At 41.1% G+C, this 14,740-nt stretch overlaps 1 protein-coding gene across 11 annotated transcripts in view; it reads left to right on the forward strand.

Moving 5' to 3' along the window:
- Window positions 1-411: 411 nt before the first annotated feature.
- SIRT1 (sirtuin 1) overlaps window positions 412-14,740 on the forward strand; it is a 63,535-nt gene continuing 49,206 nt past the window's right edge. For 4 of the 11 annotated variants that reach the window (XM_053207613.1, XM_053207612.1, XM_053207621.1 and 1 more), the window contains exons 1-3: window positions 412-562; window positions 13,780-13,844; window positions 14,089-14,254. The gene's annotated coding sequence lies outside the window, so the exon portion shown is untranslated. Of the gene's footprint in view, window positions 563-12,984; window positions 13,609-13,779; window positions 13,845-14,088; window positions 14,255-14,740 lie in introns of those variants that run through there. The other 7 variants (XM_053207615.1, XM_053207617.1, XM_053207622.1 and 4 more) reach the window with 5 other exon arrangements.

Raw genomic sequence — 14,740 nt, forward strand, 5'->3', positions numbered from 1 at the left:
GTGCTTTTCTTTTAAGGGAGGGGAGCTGGGCAGATACAGAGAGAGGCTTTTAGTTTCAGTTTATACTTTTCTGAACTGTTTGTACCAGGTCAATGTATTCATCCCACCATTTTTGATTTCTCGTTATGCTTTTTAATATTTTCAAAGAGCAACTACCATTTGTTTTATTTACATATGGCCATTGAATAAAACCTTTAAAAATGCATAGTGCAAAATATATAGTAGCAATCACGTACAACTTTTTAACAAAGTTAAAGTTCTTTACACCTCAAGACTCGCTGAGTCAGATGCCCAACCTCAGGACCAACCAGATCAGAGAAACACCCAATCTCCTCTAGTCTGAGAAGCCTCACCCACTCTGGGACTACAACTCCCACAAGACACAGAGGGATTAGAGGGAAAGGGGCATCTTGGGAAGTCCCAGTTACTTCCGGCTTCTGGGAGCCATCCCTCCGGAAGTGCTTGTGGCTTCTGTCTTGGGGTTTTTTACAAATGCCTAGTCTTTAAGTGGGAAAGAAAAAACAGCTAAGGTCAGCAAGACAAAAAGGAGAAAAGTTGGAAGGTAAGAGACCACAAGCCTCAGAAGCGCTGAGCGAGAATAAAAATTAGGCAGCCTATGGGGTGCCTTAGTGGCTCAGTCGGTTGAGCGTCTGGCTCTTGGTTTTTGCTGTGGTGGGTTGCAGCCCGGCTTTGGGCGCTGAGCTGACAGTGCGGAACCTGCTTGGGATTCTTTCTCTCTCCCTCTGTCTCTGCCCCTGCCCTGCTTGCTCGCTCTCTCTTTCTCTCTCTCTCTCTCAAAATAAATAAATAAATAAATTTTAAAAAGAAAGGAAAAAGAAATTGGGCAGCCTATAGGTGAGCTCTGGGCAGCCCCTAGAGTTGTCCTCAGACTGGCCGCTCTCCTGCCTCTCGCTTTTCCTTACACTCTCGCGCCAAATTTCTGTCCTGCTAAACAAAATTGGCACTTTTTCCTTGCGGTTTTCTGGAACTCGAGCTTTCAAGGCACTAAACCCAAGTTCCAGAAACTGCTTGCAGCCCTTCGTCCTGATTTCCCACAACGCAGGCCCCCATCCCCCTGCTTAGGCTGGGATCCTGGACACCATTTGTGCACTGTGATAAAAAGGCCTCGATTCGACTTAGCTCCTAGCTTTCAACTCCTGCTCCTCAGAATCTACTGCTCCATTCCAGCATGCGATCCAGCAGAAATAAACGGAGCCTGCCAGGACCTTAGACTCCAAATATGTCAGTGTCACCAATTTGTAAAACAACCTAATAAAATCCTTCCCTGGCTGTGAGAACAAAATAGCATTTTGAGACAAGTACAGGATATGTTAAAACAGACTATTTTTGTTAAGTCAGACATCGAATAGAATTTGTGAAAGAGTCCTTAAAAAGGGTGTTGAAACATTGCTTTGAAGTTTTAATCAGTGATCCCGTTGTTAAAATGGTGTGTAGGGGTATGGATGGTGGTGGGGAGTTTGTGCGTGTGCAAAGAGGGTATGTGGAAACTACTCAATTTTGCTGTGAAACTAAAATTCTAAAAAGTAAAGTTTTTATTAATTTAGAAAAATAATAGTAAGAACAGAAAATATAAAAACCACCATTATGGGGCTCCTACTATATGCTAGTGGTAAAGCTGCTTTTTTTTTTTCCAACGTTTATTTATTTTTGGGACAGAGAGAGACAGAGCATGAACGGGGGAGGGGCAGAGAGAGAGGGAGACACAGAATCGGAAACAGCCTCCAGGCTCTGAGCCATCAGCCCAGAGCCTGACACGGGGCTCGAACTCCCGGACCGCGAGATCATGACCTGGCTGAAGTCGGACGCTTAACCGACTGCGCCACCCAGGCGCCCCGGTAAAGCTGCTTTGATTGCTGCTGTGTCTGACTCTTGAGCCGATTGTGAAGAAAATACATAAAAACACTACATCAAATTACCTGGCCAGAATTTTGGCCCTATTGGAAAATGCACCTGACAAGGCTGTTAGGAGACCTGATTTCTAGTATCAGCTGTCCACTGGCTCCTTGTTGAGCCATACTTCCTTGACTTCCTTGAGCAATGATTCTCAACCTTAAACGCTCATACAAATGATCTGGTGATCTGGTTAAAGGCCAACTGCTGTTTCAGGATATCTGGGTGAAGTCTGAGATTGTGCATTTTTGACCATGACCCAGATGAAGTCCCTGTTGATCCAGGGATCACACTCAGAATAGCAAAGGACTTGAGATCCTTTCATGCTCTGACACTCACACTCGGTAGTTCTTTCCCCTCTAACCTTAGTGCCTCTACTCTCAAGGAATTATTAAAGGATCTGTCAAAAAGGAGAGTGACTAGCGGCACCTGGGTGGCTCAGTTGGTTGGGTGTTGGACTCTTGATTTCAGCTCATGATCTCAGGGTTCGTAAGATCAAGCCCTGCATCAGGCTCTGCAGTGATGGCACAGAGACTGCTTGGGATTCTCTTTCTCTCCCTGTCTCTCTACCCCTTCCATGCTTGTGCTCTCTCTCTCTCTCTGTCTCTCTCTCTCTCTCTCTCTCTGTCTCTCTCTCTCAAAATAAATTAAAAAGAAAAAGGAAAGGGGCATTACTAAAAATTCCTATCTTGAGGCAAAATTAAAAATAAAAAATAACTATTTAAACTATGCTAGTAATGCCTCTAGAAAGATATACAAGTAAGAGTACTTTCCTTCAGAGAGGAGGACTAGGTGGCCCAAGTACAGGCATGGTGGGTTAACTTTACTATATACTTTCATACTTTTGGAATTTTTACTAAGTGTGTATTTTCAATTAAAAAAAATTTTTTTTAATGTTTATTTATTTTTGAGACAGAGAGAGACAGAGCATGAATGGGGGAGTGTCAGAGAGAGAGGGAGACACAGAACCTGAAGCAGGCTCCAGGCTCCAGGCTCTGAGCTCTCAACACAGAGCCTGACACAGGGCTCGAACTCACGGACCTTGATATCATGACCTGAGCTGAAGTCAGATGTTTAACCGACTGAGCCACACAGGCGCCCCAATTTTTAAAAATTACTCATTTTAATGATCATTAAAAAAGTGGTTAATATGCCATTTGTGAGTAAACAAGTCACTAAATTATTGGTTTGCATCTATTAGCATAACAGATTAAAAAAAATTTTTTTAATGTTTATTTTTGAGAGAGACAGCATGAGCAGGGGAGGGATAGAGAGAGAATGAGACACAGAATCCAAAGCAGGCTCCAGGCTTGGCTGTCAGCACAGAGCCCGATGTGGGACTCAAACCCATGAACCAAGAGATCCTGACCTGAGTGAGGTCAGATGCTTAACCAACTGAGCCATCCAAGTGCCCGTAACAGATTTTTTTTTAAGTTTACTTATTTTGAGAGAGAGCACAAGAAGGGGAGGGGCAGAGAGAAAGAGGGAGAGAGAGAATCCCAAGCAGGCCGCTGATCTAGGGATCACACTTGGAATAGCAAAAGACTTGAGATCCTTTCAAACTCTGACACTCACACTCAGCAGTTCTTTCCCCTCTAACCTTAATGCCTTTACTCTCAAGGAATGATTAAAGGATTTGTCAAAAAGGAGAGTAACTAGGGGCACCTGGGTGACTTAGTTGGTTAAGCATCCGACTCTTGATTTTGGCTCATGATCTTAGGGTTCATAAGCTCGAGCCCTGAATCAGGCTCTGCAGTGATGGTGTGGTAACTGCTTGGGATTTTCTCTCTCCCTCTCTCATGCTCTCTCAAAATAGATAAATAAGCTTTTTTTTTTTTTTTTTTAAAGAGGGGCGCCTGGGTGGCTCAGTTGGCTCAATTTCTATATAACTGGCTCAGGTCATGAACTCAGGTTCATGAGTTCCAGCCCTGCATGGGGCTTGCTGCTATCAATGCAGAGCCCACTTTAGATCCTCTGTCCCCCTCTCTCTCTGCCCCTTCCACGATGGTTCTCTCTATCTCAAAATAAATAAATAAACCTTAAAAAAAAACGGCGCGGGGGGGACAAAGTGAATTGTTGGAGAAGCTATGTAGAAGCAGTGAGCTGACCAAGAAGGGAGAGAGACATAATTTATCCAGGTGGAGAGAAGACAGAACAGTATAGGCCCGAGAAAAGACTCAGAAGAGATGGTGACCAGGACCCTGGATATTTAAGCCATGCAGTTGCAAGACAACTGAACCGTAGCATTTTCCCCATGTTTTAATTTTAAAATCTGATGATTTTGCTGGCCCCTGCTTCATGATGTACAGGCGGTGATTGTAAAAATAACTGTAGCGATTTTGGGGTTTTCTCCACCCACCATTTAGCAAGAATTATGCAATTTCAAGAATTCAATCTTCTAAGTCAGTTTCATTAAAGTTTTTTTTAGCTCTCCTGCTGTGAAACAGCCACCAGCACTACCTCGTGATTGCCACTAGAGGGACTAGAACCAAAGGAATCCTCAAGCTTCACTGTATTAGATTCTTACTGCATACTAGATTCTTACTCAACATTCTGCATTTTAAGAAACACTTTTTTTGAAGCATATTTCTTATTTATGCATTTTTAAATACTTTTAAAAATCAAGGCTCCTCTGAAAGATATAAAATTTAAAGAGTACTATTGACCATTATCCCCAATACCCACCAACAAAATAGCCACTTAATAATGTTGATTCCTTTTTTTTTTCCTAATGTTTATTTATTTTTGAGATAGAAAGAGCGTCAGCAGGGGAGGGGCAGAGAGAGAGAGAGGGAGACACAGAGAATCCAAAGCAGCTCCAGGCTCTGAGCTGTCAGCACAGACCCCAACACAGGGCTCAAACTCTCAGACCATGTGATCATGAGCTAAAGTCTGACGCTTAACTGACCAAGCCATCCAGGCGCCTCTATAATGTTAAGATGTTTGTGTGTCCTTCCAAATATTTTCAATTTCTATATGAATATATGTATTATTCTTTTTTTTTTAAGTTTATTTATTTTGAGAGAGAGAGAAAGCACACAAATGGGGGAGGATCAGAGAGAGAGGGAGAGAGAGAATCCCAAGCATGCTCCATGCTGTCAGCACAGAGCCTGATGCGGGGCTCAAACTCACACACTGTGAGACCATGACCTGAGCTGAAGCCAAGAGTCAGACATTTAACTGATTGAACCACCCAGGTGCCCCAAACATATGTATTATTCTTTTATTTAAAACCGTGATCTATCTTCTGACTACCACTGTGACTTTATCTCCTACCACCTTCCCCCTGTTATGCAGACTGTATTCCAGATCTTCAAACTTGCCAACTTGTTTCAGCTTTAGGACCTTTGCACTGACTATATTATTTTCCTGTACCACTCTTTTCCCACATTTTTCTCATTCGGGTGTCAGCTTATTTGTCACTTCCTCAGGCTTTTTGTGACATCCATCAAATAAATATTCCCTACCGAAGTCAGTCTCTGTTACCTTTGTTTATTTATGTGCTTGCATACTTATGCACTACTAAAATGTAATCTTTATGACAGCCAGAGCCATAGCTGCCTTGTTTACTTCATATCCCTAGATTCTAGAACATAAATTAGGGACTCAAAAGGTATCTGTTAACTGAATAAATGAAAAAGTGTTGTACATACTATTCTGCAACTTGTTTTTTCACTTAATATATCTTGTACAGGTTGTATTTTACTTTTTGTGGATAAGCTTTATTCTTTTATTTCAGTTATATTCTGTATTTAATTTTTTAGATATTCACATGGCTCAAAAATAAAACAATATAAAAAGGTATTCAATGGAAAGTCTTGCATTTACTTCCACCATCTACCTAGTTCCCACTCAACCAGATAATCATTTATATTCATTTATTGTGTATCCTTCCTTATGCAAATACACATATACTTATTATTTTCTTCCTTTTTTACACAAAAGAGTGGCAGGTTATGTATACTGTTTCTATACTTCATTTGTTTAACCAAGCACAAACCCAGAATTTATATATGGATTTATAATTTATTTTACTCAATTCTCTATTAATGGACATTTAGTTGTTTTCAATTTTTAATCACTGTTTTCAATTGTAATCATTGTTGCAATAATTATTTTCATGCTCAATAAATGTACAGTAGAATAAATTCCTGGAAGTGGAATGACTAAATAAAAAGGTGTGTGTATATTGAATCATGAGCGATCTTACCAAACTTCCCTGAGAAGATTGCCTCAATTTATATCCCCACCAACAGTGTACAAGAGCACTAACTTCCCCACACTCTTTCCCATCATAAGTATTATTGACTTGAAAATATTATTTCATCCAATCTGATGAATGAAAAATGGTTGCTCATTGTTTTGATTCTCATTTCTTTAATCATGAATGAAGTTGAACACCTTCATTTTAAAATAGTTTTATTTTAAAAATAGTTTTGATACACATTTCACATGCCATATAATTCACCCACTTAAAGTCTATTTAGTATATTCACAACCATCACCATAATCCATTTAAAAAAAATTTTTTTTTAATGTTTATTTTATTTTTGAGAGAGAGAGAGAGCACAAGCAGGGGAGGAGCAGAGAGAGAGGGAGACACAGACTCCAAAGCAGACTCCAGGCTCTGAGCTGTCAGTGCAGAGTCCAACATGGGGTTTGAACTCACAAACCATGAGATCATGACCTGAGCTGAAGTCAGACACTTAACCAACTGAGCCACCCGGGAGCCCCACCATAGTCCATTTTAGAATATTTGCATCACCTGAAATAGAAACCTGCATCCTTTTGTTTTTGCTTTTAAGTGAGTTCTATGCCCAGTGAGGGGTGTGAATTCATGACCCTGAGATCGAGAGAGTCACATGTCCCACCGACTAAGCCAGCCAGGTGCCCCAAAACCTGTATCCTTTAGATATTAGTCCCTTTCCCCCCTGTTGCCCCAGGTCCTAAGAAACCACTAATCTCCTTTCTGTCTCTACATATTTGCCTTTTCTGGATATTGCATATAAATAGAATCATATGTGTTTTTTTATGACTAGCTGCTTTCACTTAGCATAATGTTTTTAAGATTCATCTATGAATTCAGCATTTATAGTGATTCATTCCTTTTTATGGTCAAATAATATTCTGTCATGTGGATATACATTTTTTAATCCACTTGCCATTGATGAACATTTCTGTTGTTTCCACCGTGTATTTTTATAGCAACATACAATTTTAGAGCAGCCAAGGACCTTAGGATTGTGAAGATGATACTGCATTTAGCAAATAGTCTCCTTAACTACTGAGTCATTTCTGGTGGGTAAAACATTAGGCTGGGAAACACAACACTGAAAATATCAACCTTGCCATAGCAGGACTCTCTGTGTAATTTTAATGTTTCTTTTCTTTGAGCCTTAGTTTGTGTATTAGCTCAGGCTGCCATAATAAAATACCATACACTGGGTGGCTTAAACAACAGGAGTCTTTTCTCAGTTCTGGAGGCTAAGAAGTCTAAGATCAAAGTGATGGCCAATTTGGTTCCTTGGTGAGGAACTTTTTTCTGTCTGCAGATGGCCACCTGCTCACAGTCCTCATGTGGCAGAGAGAAGGAGCTCTAGTCTCTTTCTCTTAGTCTTCCTTGGAGATACTAATCCCATCATGGGGGCTTCACCCCCCCTAATTACCTAATTACCTCCCAAATACCCTACCTCCAAATCTCATTGCAGTTGGGCATTAGGGCTCCAATGTGTGAATTTGGGGGGAGAGAGAGGGCACAAGCATCAGTCCATAATAGTTTCCCAAATTTAAACCCACTTCTACCTACACATCAACTAAGGAAGAATGAAATAGGATCAAGATCTTGAATTTCTTAGAGAAATGCTTATCCAAAAAAAGGAGGTGGAAGAAGCTAACTAATGAAGAAATAGGATAACTTATACATAGTTCCTGTGGAGTATATACCTCAAATATGAATCATGCTGATATGTCTGTCCTTGAGTTCTTACGACAGACTAAATTAAGCAGTTAGACTTATAATAGATAATTTACTAAATAAGGTGATTTAAATGCAATAAGCATTTGCGTAGAAGATCACCTAAGAAGTATCACAAAATGCGGAACCACAGGCTATGCCTACTGTAATAGTATTTCTCAGCACTGGTATTTTGAATTTTTTTTAAATGTTTATTTGTTTTTGAAAGAGAGAGAGAGGGCGGTGGACAGAGGATCCTAAGCCAGCTGGTGGCAGCGAGCTCCAATGTGGGGCTCGAACTCACAAACTATGACATCATGACCTGAGCCGAAATTGGAAGTTCAACTGACTAAACCACCCAGGTGCCCCAGCACTGGTACTTTGGATGACACAAGGTTAAGACTGTCTCGTGCATTGTAGGATATTTAACATTCTGGTGCTCCAAATTAATAAATGCCAATAGTGGTCTCCAATTATTGTGACTATGGAAAATTCCCACTTACTATTTCCAAATGCTACATGGGGGTGAGGTAGTACTGATGAAATATTCTAGTCCAGCTCATGCATTATATAAATCAGGAAAACAGTCCAGAGAAGTCATTGAGCCAGATGATCTGACTTCTTCCCAAATGTTCTTTCCATTGTTGTATATAACACTTGCTCCTCACTCTCACTACTCAAAGTTAAAGAAGGAGCCGTTCTCCACTAAAATCCTACCCTTACTTGCCCACATCTTTCTTGCCTTTCCTTTCTATCCCTTTTTTCTCATTTTTCAATACAATAGTCCAGTTAAACCATTTCATCCATTTATTTTAACACATTTATTGGACACCTAATATGTTTCATGTTCTGGGCTAGGGGCTAGAAACACAGTGGTGAACAAAACAGACATGGCCACTACCCTTGTGGATAAACTGAAAGAGATGAACAATTTTAAAGTAGAATAAACGCATATAGATATATAATTATTAATTGTGATAGTGACAGAAATGAAAAGAACAAAGGGGAAGCTAATTTGGAATTGAGGCACAAGGGAATACCTCTGAGAGGAAGTAACACTTAAGATGATGCCTGAAGGCCAATAGGAGTGAAGAGGAATACAGCTGAGCAAAGACCCTGAGTTGGAAGGTGCTGGGAAAGAAGGCCTTTGTGGATAGAACACCATTATAATGAGCACGGGGTAGAGTTGGGAGACAGTGCTGGAGGACTGACTGAGAGGGATACAGGGCCTTGCTGGCCACAAGGAGGAGTCTGGATTTTATTCCAAGAGTAAATATCCAATTTGTGTCTTAAATTTTCAGTATATGTGCTGCCAAAGTGAGCACTGTGTCTTAAATTTTTAAAGAGCAGGGATGCCTGGCTGGCTCAGTCAGAAGAGTATGTGACTCTTGATCTCAGGGTCATGAGTCTCCCACGTTGGGAGAAGTAGAGATTACTTAAATAAATAAACTTTAAAAATAAGTAAATTTTAAAAGATCACTGTGATAAAGCTCATGATGTGAGATTCCATTTCAGCGAAGTGCAAGAACTGGCAAAACTGATGTAGGATAATAAAAGAAGAGCAGTTCCCTGATGAATGGGGAGAGTGGGAGACTGAAGGGCATAAAGAAACTTCCTGGGGTGATGATGGCCATATGGATGTATTCATTTATCAAAACTCATCAAAATGTTAAGCTAATATTTGTGCATTTTACTGTATGTACTTTTTACCTCGATTAAAAACATAGAGGTCATTCTGGCCACAGGTACTTTAGTGAAGCAGCTTTGTCAATGGCGAGTTGACAAGCCAAGAAAGAATTCAGAGCCAAACTCTTAAACAAGCAAGTGTTTAATAGCAATTCAAACAAAGGTACATTCTGGAGACGAAGTGGGCACGTCCAAAGGTGGCAGATTCCCCAAGAGGGATCAGGACTGTTTTTCTTTCTTTTTTTTTAATTATTATTTCTTTTAAAATGTCTATTTATTTATTTTGAGAGAGAGAGAGAGAGAGAGAGGGAATGGGTGTGTGTGCGTGGGGAAGGGGCAGAGACAGAAGGAGAGAGAGAATCCCAAGCAGGCTGACAGCACAGAGCTCTATGAGGGCCTCAATCTCACGAACCTGGACATCATGACCTGAGTCAAAATTAAGAGTCCAAAATCAACAGTTGGGCACTTAACCGACTGAGCTTTTATTATTTCTTTTAAAGCAGTCTCTATGCCCAGTGTGGGCTAGAACTCACAGCCCCCAAGATCAAGAGTCTAGGGATTTACCTACTGAGCCAGCCAGGTACTCCTTTTTTTTTTTTTTTTTTCTTAAATGTTTATTTATCTTTATGCTGGGTTCAAACCCTCACACCACGGGATCATGACCTGGCTGAAGTCGGGCACCTGACAGCCACCCAGGCACCCTGCCAGGTACTCATTTTTATGTTTAGGTAGGTTTGGGGTCATACTGAGGGTGGTTCTTGACCAAGGTTGCAGCCAATCAGCTAAGGGACTCCTCCTGGTTGAGAGGGGCAGTTTGGAGCCCTCTGTGGTCTATGTCAGAAGTGTCAAGGCAACTTCTCCCCACCCACCCACCCCCCCCCCCCCGCCCCCAGGGTGTAGGGGGTAAAAATCACAATGTAAATATATCATAATGAAGCTATAGGTTACTGTAGAGTTGTGATCCTAGGGAAGACCGCATGCATCTTTTGGAACTTGGTTTCTGCCCTTTTACCTGTCGGGTAGCATTTCTTCCTCTTCATATCTAACTAACTGCGTAGTCTATCAGTATCAGGTTCAAACTACATAAAATTGAGGTTATAGACTTTCTTTAAATGTTTATTTATTTTGAGAGAGAGGGACAAACCAGGGGAGGGGCAGAGAGAGAATCCCAAGCAGGTTCCATGTGGAGGAGCCCAGTGCGGGGCTTGGACCCACAAACTGCGAGATCATGACCTGACCCGAAACCAAGAGTTGGATGCTTAACCTTAACCTATGAGCCACCCAGGCGCCCCATAGACTTTTTTTTTTTTAACCCAAGGCCCAGAAAGATTAATAAGTTAGACTCTCTCAGGCCTTAAAGAACCATTTAGTTCATTTAAAACTACTTTGCTCTAAAAGGAAGGGGGTGGGGGGAGGGAGTCAACTAGTAAATATGAAGAAATACCTTCTACATAGTTCCTGTGGAATGTATGCTCCAATTATCAATTATGCCTAACACCACATCTACTCTCGAGTTTTTACTGCAGACTAAATCCAACGTTTTGACTTATAAATAGAATATGTTAAATTCATTGAGGGTCTGCCTGGAAGTTAAGACTTGGGCTTCCCAGTTCTCTACAAAAGTGCCCATCAGTGGAGCTTCACAGCATACTGGAATCAGCTGGGCAGCTTTAAAACTATTACTGCCTGGAACACCCCCACCCCCACCCCACCCGGATATGTCAATGTAATCAGTCTGGGGTCCAGCCTCAGCATTGAAATTTTTAAGCAGTCCAAGGCCAGAAAGTAGCCAAGGTTGGAAACAAATGCCTGGGCAATTCCACCTGGATTTCTTTCTTCTATCTTTAAAACGACTCCCATCAAAGATTGACTGAGCATTTTTGCATAATAAGGGCCCTACAAACTGCCATTGCCTTCTATTGGATTATTTAAAGAAAACTTTAAGATTTAGATTTTGATACCTGCCCAAACCCAAGTCTCAAACTGTTTTAGTGCTGACCTGGAATCAAACCGCTCTCCAGTGCCCTATCCCCACTTTTGGGACTCTGAGGCCCAGATTACATCTCCCTCTCTGGATATTATCTGCTGGGGGTTCAGTGCCCCATTCCCTTTGGCAATGCACTAAGTTTGCTTTTGAGTGTGTTTTCTGATTGACCTCTTCCAGCTTGCTAAGTTGAAGGTTTTTTTTTGTCTCCCATATCCAGCTCTCTTTGGCCTAAGAGGGAAGGAATTAATGAGAGAACAAACCCTTCCTCCCTCCTCTTTGCCCAGAAAGCTAGATGGGAGAATAGGGGAACTGCAAATCCCAGTTCAATGGGGTCAGTACAGACCAATTACATTGAAGCCTCAGGCAAAGCAAAACTACCTCCTCTGTCCTGTTGTGGTTTATTTGAAGGCACATTAATGTTTGCCCCCACATTCCCCTCAAAAAGTCTCCCTCAACTTGTTCAGGATTTATGAAATTTCCTCATTTCCATCATATCTGTATAGTGTCCCCAGAGACTTAGTTCATCACAATACTCATTTGTTGGGCACCTACCAAGTGCCAGGTTAAAACATTTCCAAGTCCCGATATTTAATTTACAGAATAAAGTGCTCTCTGTAAAACACATCCAACTATGTACGGTACTGTTTTTTTTTTTAAGTGCATTTATTTTGAGAGACAGAGAGTGCAGGGGAAAGGCAGAGAGAGAAAGAGAAAGAGAGAGAGAGAGAGAGAGAGAGAGAGAGAGAATCCCAAGCAGGTTCCTTGCAGTCAGCACAGAGCCCAACATGGGGCTCGAACTCAAGAAGCGTGAGATCACTACCTGAGTCAAGATCAAGAGTCAGCCACTTAAGCAACTGAGGCACCCAGTACACCCAGTACCTTTGTTCCTTGGACCATGCAAATGCACTGTTTGAGAATTTGTATTGTAAAATGGTGAAATCCTGTGATTAAATGTTCTTTTGAATATGTAAATATGGATATAATACTTAGGATATAACTTCCTAAGTAAAAAATTCAAGAATAGCATGATTTCAGAGCTGGGGAGCTGAGTCCATTGCAAATATTGTTGATACTTTAGCTCCTAAACAAAAAACATTTCGCCACTGACCTTTATCCAAATTAGTCTTGAAAAATGTGATGTTTGAATTGACGTGAGATCTTCAGGAACACAGATGTTGTTTAAAACAAAATACATAATCCTGTGTTTGAATTTTCTGTACATGAGTCCATTTCCCCATCTGAACTGTGAATTCCCAAAACTCAGGAACCTGCTTCTCGTATCAGCATACCCTTCCCCCAAGTACAGAACGTTTACATGAGGTAGGTGTTCAATAAATCTGTGTTGGATTTATAGTGCTTAGAGAATGGTTCATTTCACATGGTAATTTCTGAAGTAATGTGGTGGTTAAAAGATGGCCTCTGGGAAATAAATATACTGGAGAATTATGAAGCGACAATCTGACGGGTTATCCTGCCCTCTTCCAGGCAGAGGGACCCCATTTCTGGCAGACCAGAGTCTCTGGAGCCCATTGAGAGGCCATTATCTACTTTTCTGTTACCTGCCTCACCCGGTGTTAAGGAAAGGGAGGAAGAGAAGAATAAAGATCATGAGATACAGTCATTGACCAGGATTAACTCATATTCTAGGGCTGAGGTCTTCAAACTGGAGTACTGGAAGACTTGACAGGGAAAAGTAGGTATATATAATTTAAGGAAATTATATGCCCATACCCTCACCTATACCTTTTGGTAGCCTGATTCAGGCTATCCTTCTCCATTTCCTTTTCATGACAGCTTTCATACTTACAAAGAAAAGTCACGCCCACCTTGGTCCGCAATACTACTGCAGTGTAACAATGTCCCCAGTGTGACAACTTCTAAGATGCCATACAAATGGACAGTAGTTGGAAATGGACCAATTTAATGTTTTATCAAGATGCCATAAGCCCTCCTTAGCTTCCTGCCTTTTCCAGACTTAAACATATTTCTGTTAAGGGTGGATCACTGATTTATAAATGGGGTATACTGGCCTTGGGATGTTCTGAAATCAGTGTGGACAATGGTAGCAATGGTAACTCGTGTTTAACCTAATTTCTTTCATCCTTCAGCTATTGTCCAAGAATGTCTTTTCATGAAGGAAGGTCTGAGAAAAGCAAAGAGAACTTCAGTTAGAAATATTGAAAGGTTTAAAATAGCTTTAGTATGAATTTAAGTTTTAAAAATTCTCTTTCGTCTATTACAGCACTAATCCCCAGGATGTGTCATTAGCTGGAAAGAAAATACAGTTGAGTAGCTGAAGTAATGCAGGTTAGTAAGGCTGATTCTTTTAAATATAACCAGAAATTTTCTTTAGAATGCCTTTTTTTTTTTTTTTTTTTTTTTTTAAATAAACACTCCACCAAATGTGGGGCTGGAACTCATGGCCGGGAGATCAAGAGTCACATGCTCTACTGACTGAGCCAGCCAGGAGAACCAAATTTTTTGAGTTTTTGACACTGTATAAAACCTATAGGTAAACATTTTACGCAACTTATTTTAAATTTTCTTTTAGGGTTTATTTTTGAGAGAGAGAGCACGCAAAAGTGGGGCAGGGGCAGAGAGAAGAGAACAGAGGATCCGAAGCAGGCTCTGTGCTGACAGCAGCAAGCTGGATGTGGTGCTTGAACTCACGAACTGAGAAATCTGAAGTTGGACGCTCAACCAGCTAAGCCACTCAGGTGCCCCTTATGTAACTTATTTTTGATTCTGTGTTGTGGATTATCAAATACCATAGTTACCACGTCTTATTAAATCATATCAAAAATACTTCTTCCATCTGTGTAAGTTTCTGATGTTGCGTAAAGTTACCATGAACCACACACTTGGTAGCTCTAAACAGCATACATTTATTATTGCAGTTTCCATGGTTACGGAGGTTTTAACTGAATCTGCTACTCAGGGTCTCACAGTCTGCAGTCAAGGTGTACTCTGGGGGTTGGTCTCATCTGAGGCTTGGGGTTCTATTTCAAGCTCACTGATTGTTGACAGAATTCAGTTTGGCAGTTGTAGGACTGAGGAGCCACCTTTCTTGCTGATGACAGCTGGGATCCACTCTGTTCCTAGAGGCCCCTGCAGTTCCTTGTCAGGTGGCCAGCTCACAAGGTGGCCAGGTTACCTCTCAGAAGCCAGCAGGAGAATCACTCCAGTGAGCTAAAACGGGTTTA

The sequence above is a fragment of the Acinonyx jubatus genome, chromosome D2 (assembly GCF_027475565.1).
Source record: "Acinonyx jubatus isolate Ajub_Pintada_27869175 chromosome D2, VMU_Ajub_asm_v1.0, whole genome shotgun sequence".
Lineage (NCBI taxonomy): Eukaryota > Metazoa > Chordata > Mammalia > Carnivora > Felidae > Acinonyx > Acinonyx jubatus.